This window comes from Dipodomys spectabilis, unplaced genomic scaffold (assembly GCF_019054845.1).
Source record: "Dipodomys spectabilis isolate Male_0828 unplaced genomic scaffold, ASM1905484v1 ptg000098l, whole genome shotgun sequence".
Taxonomy (NCBI): Eukaryota; Metazoa; Chordata; class Mammalia; order Rodentia; family Heteromyidae; genus Dipodomys; species Dipodomys spectabilis.
In genome coordinates, this window is record NW_024870775.1 from 19649905 (window position 1) to 19657137 (window position 7233).

Sequence of the window (7233 nt, forward strand, 5' to 3'; positions counted from 1 at the left end):
ATGGCGAGGTAGTCACTGAGCTTTTGGAAGAAGAGTGAAAAAACATTGTTCCTAGGGACTGGTGGTCCCCAGTTGAACTATTTGTGAGGGTGACAGGCTTAGTAGTTGTAACTTAGAGCAATTCCATACACTGTCTCAAAGTAAAGAGTGGAGCTTATTTCTCCAAGCTTTCCCGCCACCCCACCCCCACCCCCTAGTATATCAGAGAGGGAATGCTCATGATTGTAGGCCCCCAATCACCCAGCCAGAGTGACTATAATATTCTCAGTGCTAACAATCAATCTTGGCAACCTGTTCTTCACTAAGCACCTTTGACCATCCACCAAGCTATTTCTACTAGGCTCTTTTGGACTATGAGGATGACATAAAGGTACATACCATTTTCCCTCTCTGACACAATGAAGAATGCTTAGACTATAGTTCTGACTATAGCCCGTATAATTACACAGGAATATTCTCTTCTCTTGGAGTTTTCACACACTGCTCCAGGGTGAAACCCTGGTGGATTTGCAGCCTGGCCAAGCACATTTTACATGTGGTAATAGAGCCTCTAGGGATGATGTGGGAAAGGATGTAACAGAGATCAAATATCCTCCAATACTTTGTTTAATTTTGCATCTTGGTTTTTGCTGTAGCTCTCCAGGTTTGTCCGTTTTCTTGCTTCTTTTTCTTTAATTATATTCACAGAATACCCTAGAAATTGCAAAGATTGGAGACCATTTTATTTCCTGGGAGACACTTTGCCACAATAGAGAGTTAAAAGATGGTAGGATTCTCTTTAGTTCAAAGGTTTTCAAACATACACACAGAAAAGATTCTATATTGCTCAAATGCCAAAAAATACAAAATTCAACCAATTACTCTAGCAGCTTGGAGACATGGAGCCAAGTTGCTTGAAGAGATGAGAGAATTCAGAAATAGTTCCTGCAATAGAAGTAGCAATGCATGTGTCCTGTTAGTAGTGCACAAAAATTTGGCTGTCACATCCATAAGAGGCTTCTTTGGTAGTTAATAAAATCATAGAAAGAGGGGACAACAATTCCAATTATATTTAGGAAGCTACTCACAAAATGTGTAGGCGTACATAAATTACCATCCTTCAATCTCATATTTAGAATGAAGAGATTTTTCAAAAGAACACCAAATTATTAACAATTCTTCTTAAGGAATCTGTATGCTTGCTACTTTATCAGCTCCAAATTTAAAAGAACTTAACCTGTTGTCTGTTAATTATAATTTTTTTTTTTTTGCATGAGCATTGTTACGCTGGGGCTTGAACTCAGGGCCTGGGTTCTGTCTTGAAGTTCTTTTTTGCTCAAAGCTAGCACTTGGCCACTTGAACCACAGCTCTACTTCTGCCTTTTTATTTTAGTGGTTAATTGGAGATAAGAGTCTCATGGACTTTCCTGCTAGGGCTAGCTTTGAATCACAATTCTCAGATCTCAGCCTCCTGAGGATACAACATGGATTATAAACCTGAGCCACCAGTGGCCAACTGGTAATTCCAATCTTACATGTATATTTCAGTAAACTTATGTAAGTTTGTGTTAATGTTGAAGTCATTTTATAATAGTACCCGAACATGTAAAAATTAACATCAATGTATATGTTGAATTTGTACACCTATAAGAGCTAAGTACATATTTTGTATGCAAAATCAGAAACCTGGCATACTTGAAAAAGGCTATAGGATGTAACGATAGTTTTCACATCCATATAACTTCCTCCCTTTCGGAAACCTCACAGAAACTATAGCAAAGGGATTATTTTCTTAAAATAAGGGTGGGGGAGAAGAAGCAAGGAGACACTAGCAATAGAGTTTGGAAGCTGAACAACAGAAAAACTGTCAATTTACTCTAGCAGATGTATGAAATAGCAATCTTACACTTAAAGCAATCAGGAAAGCAAGAATATCCTGATTTCAACTGCAGAACCCTCAAAAGACTTAAGAGAAACTGAGGAGTACAATGTTTATGTGGTGGACGTGGGAGAGGAGGTAATGACCCAAAGTGAAGGATTGGTGTAAACTAGAGTCCTAGATCTTTCTCCTGGAAAGACAAGTCTCTACCTTCCTCGACAGACTTCATGTGGCGGTTTCTTCTTGGGTCAGAATGAAGCAGTGGGGTCCTGGATGACAATGCAAACACTGCGCCAAAAAAGGACAATAAAGGACAGTGGGCACCTGTGGACTAAGCACTGAGACCCTTCGGCATCTTTGTTCCACCCATCCCAGGCTTTCCTCATGCAAATTCAGAAATGCTGAGAGCTACGCTTTTGTTCCACAGGGAGACAGAAGTATATATTCTGGGAACTCTAGCTGGCCCAAGAGGAAATTGCTGGGGAGAGGACATCAGAGATTCCTCATTCAGGGGCTCAGTCAGAGCCATATGCTCAGTACTTCTTCAGTTTTAAGCATGAGCAGTTAAAGATTTGGAAAAACCTGAAAAAAGAATCTACCATGGAAGACAGAGACCAAGACAAGCAGGAACTAGGGACTTGAGGGAACAAAGGACAACACAGGGAAAGGAAGTTTACAAAAATGATGAGAATTAAAATGATCAAAGAGGACAGTACAGATATCAGCTCTATGAAATGAGAGCAAGGTATCATGAAAAGGAGAGATTCTGGGAATGAAAAAAAAAAAGTAAGGAATTCCTTCAACTAATAAACAAAGACATGAAAAACAGAGAATAAAAGAAAACAATAGTGCACCACTTTGGGGAAAGCAATATCTAAACAATAGAACTTACAGAAAGAGAGAGACAGAAAAAGAAAAACCTCATTCATTGAGTTAGTTATCTAAGAAATAATTTAAAAATTCTTCCTGGCTGGCTGCTGGTGGCTCATACCTGTAATCCTAGCTACTCAGGAATCTGAGATCTGAGGATCACAGTTCAAAGCCAGCCCAGGCAGGAAAGCCCATGAGCCTCTTATCTCCAATATACCACTCAGAAAACCAGAAGTGGTGCTGTGGCTCAAGTGGTAGAGCGCTAAGCCTTGAGTTGAAGAGCTGAAGGTCAGCGCCCAGGCCCAGAGTTCAGGCCCCACAACTGACAATAAATAAATAAATAAATAAATCTTCTTGATCTGTGAGCAGGAGCTTTTGGGGCAGAGAGGCCCATCAAGTTTCTAGCATAATGGATGACAATTATCTACACAGAGACACAGCATGGCAGTACATTAGGACTGTGAAGAATCAAACAAAAAAATATTAAAGTTTCAGGAATGAATTGTTGGCTCACACCTGTAATACTAGCTACACAGGAGGCTGAGATCTGAGGTTCAAGATTCAAAGCCATCCTGGGCAGGAAAAATCTGTGAGACTCTTATCTTCAATAAATTACTAAAAAGCTGGAAGAGGAGCTGTGGCTCAAGTAGTAGAGAGCTATTTCCTAACAAATGGGGCATAGCTCTCTTGGAAAAAAATATATTAAGTAAGCCAGGCTCAAAGAAACATAGGTCCCATGATTTCCCTTATTTGTAATAACTAGTATATATTTGAGACAAGCAGAAAAGGTCCGATAAGATGACAAGCGAAATGAACTCTAAGATAAGGACACAAATGGTTTTTTGCTTCTTGCTATTGTTTCTAAGGTACCACGTTTAATTGCTTTGTATGTCCCTCTCCCACGGTATAACCCCTGCTTTCACTGTATTTGATCTTGGTACAATTTGGGGAGGGGAAGGGAATAAAAAAATTGTTTAAATAGGGATACAGGTTGACCCATTGCAACAATGAGATGTACAAGTCGTTATGTCAAAAAATTAACTTTACAATTTAGGCTGAGGGGCGGGGGGCATATAGTTGTGGGAGGGAAGGGATGGTAGGGGGAAAAACAAGGGATGGTAGGGGAGGCAACAATGCTGGATAAGAAATGCACTCATTACCTTGCTCATGTGATTGTAACCCCTCTGTACAGTATTTTTCACAATAAAAAACATTAACCAAAAAAAGTAGTAGAGAGATAGCCTTGAGCAAAAGGCTGAGGGATGATTCCCAGGACCAGAATCCATCTGCCCATCCCACATGCACACAAAATACGGGAATTGGTGGGGCTGGGAAGGTGGCTCAGTGGTAGAGTGCTTGCCTTGCATGCATGAGGCCTTCGGTTCGATTCCTCAGCATCACATAAGCAGAGAAAGCCATAAGTGGTGCTGTGGCTCAAGTGGTAGAGCGCTAGCCTTGAGCTGAAGAGCTGAGGGACAGCACCCAGGCCCAGAGTTCAAGCCCCACGACCAAAAAAAAAAAAAAGGCAAAAAAAAAACCACCTCCAAAAAACCCAATCCTCACCTAACAAAAACCAACAAAAAAAAAATCCCCAAGCCCCTATGCAACAACCCTAATGAAAACTAGAAGGATTAGAAGGCAACTACACAATGATTTCAACATTTGGATGGAAAATAACTTACAATTTGAATATTCTACTTAGACTATAAGAAAATATGGGCTTAAACAATATATTTTCAGGTCCATACATATTAGAGTACTACACTGAAGGATGTGTGTCATTAAAAGAAGAGACGTAACAACTCTCCCTATTTGGAAATTACTAGAAATGTTGAGTTCTTATATTCTGATTCTCTTTTAGGGTGAGCTTTAGGGGCTCTGTATGTGAATGTTGGGCATTTGAGAATGACTAAGATTTAAACAGGCAGAGATAAAATGTCCTATGTTTATAAATTATACAGGGATAAGCTTAAGAGTGAGAGTCATTGAACTTCTAGGAAGACAACTGAGCCCCAGACAGAACTACCTAGAACCAAGCAGTGAGATTCAAGAGATAGACAAGCTAACTATTATCCTCATCACATCATGGACAATCGTATCTTTAAAAAAAAATTTTATTGTAAAAGTGAGGTACATAGAGGTTACAGGTATGTAAGTCAGGTAATGAGTACATTTTGTTTTGAACAGTGTTACCCCCTCCCTCATTTTCTCCCAGTTTTTTCCCTCCTGACCCTCCTCCTCCCTGCTGTATAATTTCCAAGATTTATTTTTTAAAGCAATTTAGGTTCACAAAAAAATCAAACAGCCTCTTCCATTATTAGCATCCTCCTGTAAAGTAGTGATTATTATTATTATTGTTGTTATTATTATTACTGATTAATTTTCACATCATTATCATCACCCAAAGTTCATAGTTTATGTTAAGATTTACTTTTTGGTACACTCAAATATGTGGGTTCAGATAATGTCTTGGCTTTACTAGTATAGTATAGTCCTAAAAATCCTCTCTGATGACTCATTCTCCTCTACTCCTGGGAAGTACTAATCTGTTTCTGTTTCCATAGTTTTGCCTTTTCCAGAATGTCATATAGTTGGAATCATACAGCTTGTAGCATTTTCAGATTGGCTTCTTTCTCTTAGCAATACACTTTTGAGCTTCCCTCCTGACTTTTCATGACTTCATAACTTATTTTTTTTCTAGTGCGAAATGATATTCCAATGCCTTGATTTAATACAGTTCTCTTATCAACTCATCTACCAAAGAATGTCTTGACTTTGGTAATTACTATGAAAAGTGCTATCAGCATTTGTGTGCAGGATTTTGTGAAGAAATGCATTTTCAACTTATCTTGGACAAAAACCAAGATGCACGATCACTAAGTTATATGGTAAAAATATGTTTAATTGTTTAAGAGTCTACCAAATGGTCTTCTCTTGGTTGTACTCCCATGAGTAATAAATGACTGTTCTTGTTACTCCACATTCTTGTCAGGGTTTGGTATGGTCAGTGTTCTGGATTTGAGTCATTGTCATAGATGTGTGGTGGTAGCTTATTGTTTTATTGTTTCTCCAATGACATATGATCATTTAATACATTTATTCGCATACTTTCACTCTTCAAACTAGATAAACTACCAGATAGTGTTCTTTAACAAAGTGTGGAAGGGGTTGCCAAGAAAGAGGGGGACATAAGATCCAGCAGACAGAAAGTCCTATTCATAAGTCAAAGGGAATTCCTGGGATGGTACGTAAGGCAGCCACAGGGCGCACAGGTTTGGTTGGTCTTCAATAGCCCTGTTTGAAGAATGAAATCCAGGGAAGATCTCCAAGGAGGAAATATTTATCATGTTATAGATCCTGACCTGATGAAAGGGAAAAGCTTACACTATTCACAAAGAATTGTACACATTATCTGACTGAAGTAACTGTACCCCTTCTGTACATCGCCTTTACAATAAAAATAAATTTAAATAAGAAAGAATAGAATATTTTCGGAGGTTTGTGAAATACTAAGAGATGAATAGAAAATCATGGGGTATATTAGCAAGTTGTACAAACAAAGGAACAAATATCTAAAGACAAATACAAAGGGTAAATAATTGTTTACTTCAGTTCATGAATACAGTGCATCTTGATGTTATCCCTTTTCCAGATGGGATCTTTAGGGTCCTACTAAGCTAGGTCTTTAGATCCAGCCGATCTAAGGATCTTTTAGCTTTTGTGATTGTATTAATCCCTCTATGTGATTGGATTAATGAGATCCTGGGTACTCTAGAGAGTAGATCTGCTATAATAGCTACTTTGGCTGGATCATTCTCGTGTTCCTGTCTCTTGCCACATGCTGCCATGTACCACCTCAAGACATCTGTCAGAAATGACACCCTTAGCCTCAGCCATATTCATGAGCCAAAATAAACTCCCTTTCTTTATAACTTACTCTGTGATTCTGTGTCATTAAGCCCTGTGTCAGAAAATGGCCTAAATGCTCACTTTCACATTACATATGCTAAACTTGTGACTTTCCAGAATCAGATATAAAATGATAAAATTTGTAAGTTGAATTGAAGAGCTTAGGGAAGAATTACTTTCAATTAACTGCAATAAATTGAATATTCGTTTTAAAAACCAAAATCAGTCCTTTCCTAAGCCCCAAAGTCAGTTCTACCAATGTGAAATTCTTTCCTAAGGTATAATTAAAGGCCTGTGCTGGGTACTGGAGGAGGGAGGAGAGATAGCTGTCCTCCGGTGTGTGGCTAATTCTGCTTTGGGAAGAGAGCTGTGGGCTTTTCTACTTATGCACTTGGGAGATGAATAGGGGTGGGTGCTGCCACAGCTCCCCAGCCCGGGAGGGAAGCTGGTTTTCTTCAAATTGGTGTTTATCATCCACTAAGGATGGAAACAGGGTTGGTGTTTGATCTTGAAGCTATGTCTGGTCACTCTCTGAGTCGAATATTGGGCTAAGGAACCTTCTCAGCATCTGCAGCTCCCAGTGGGATATACAACAA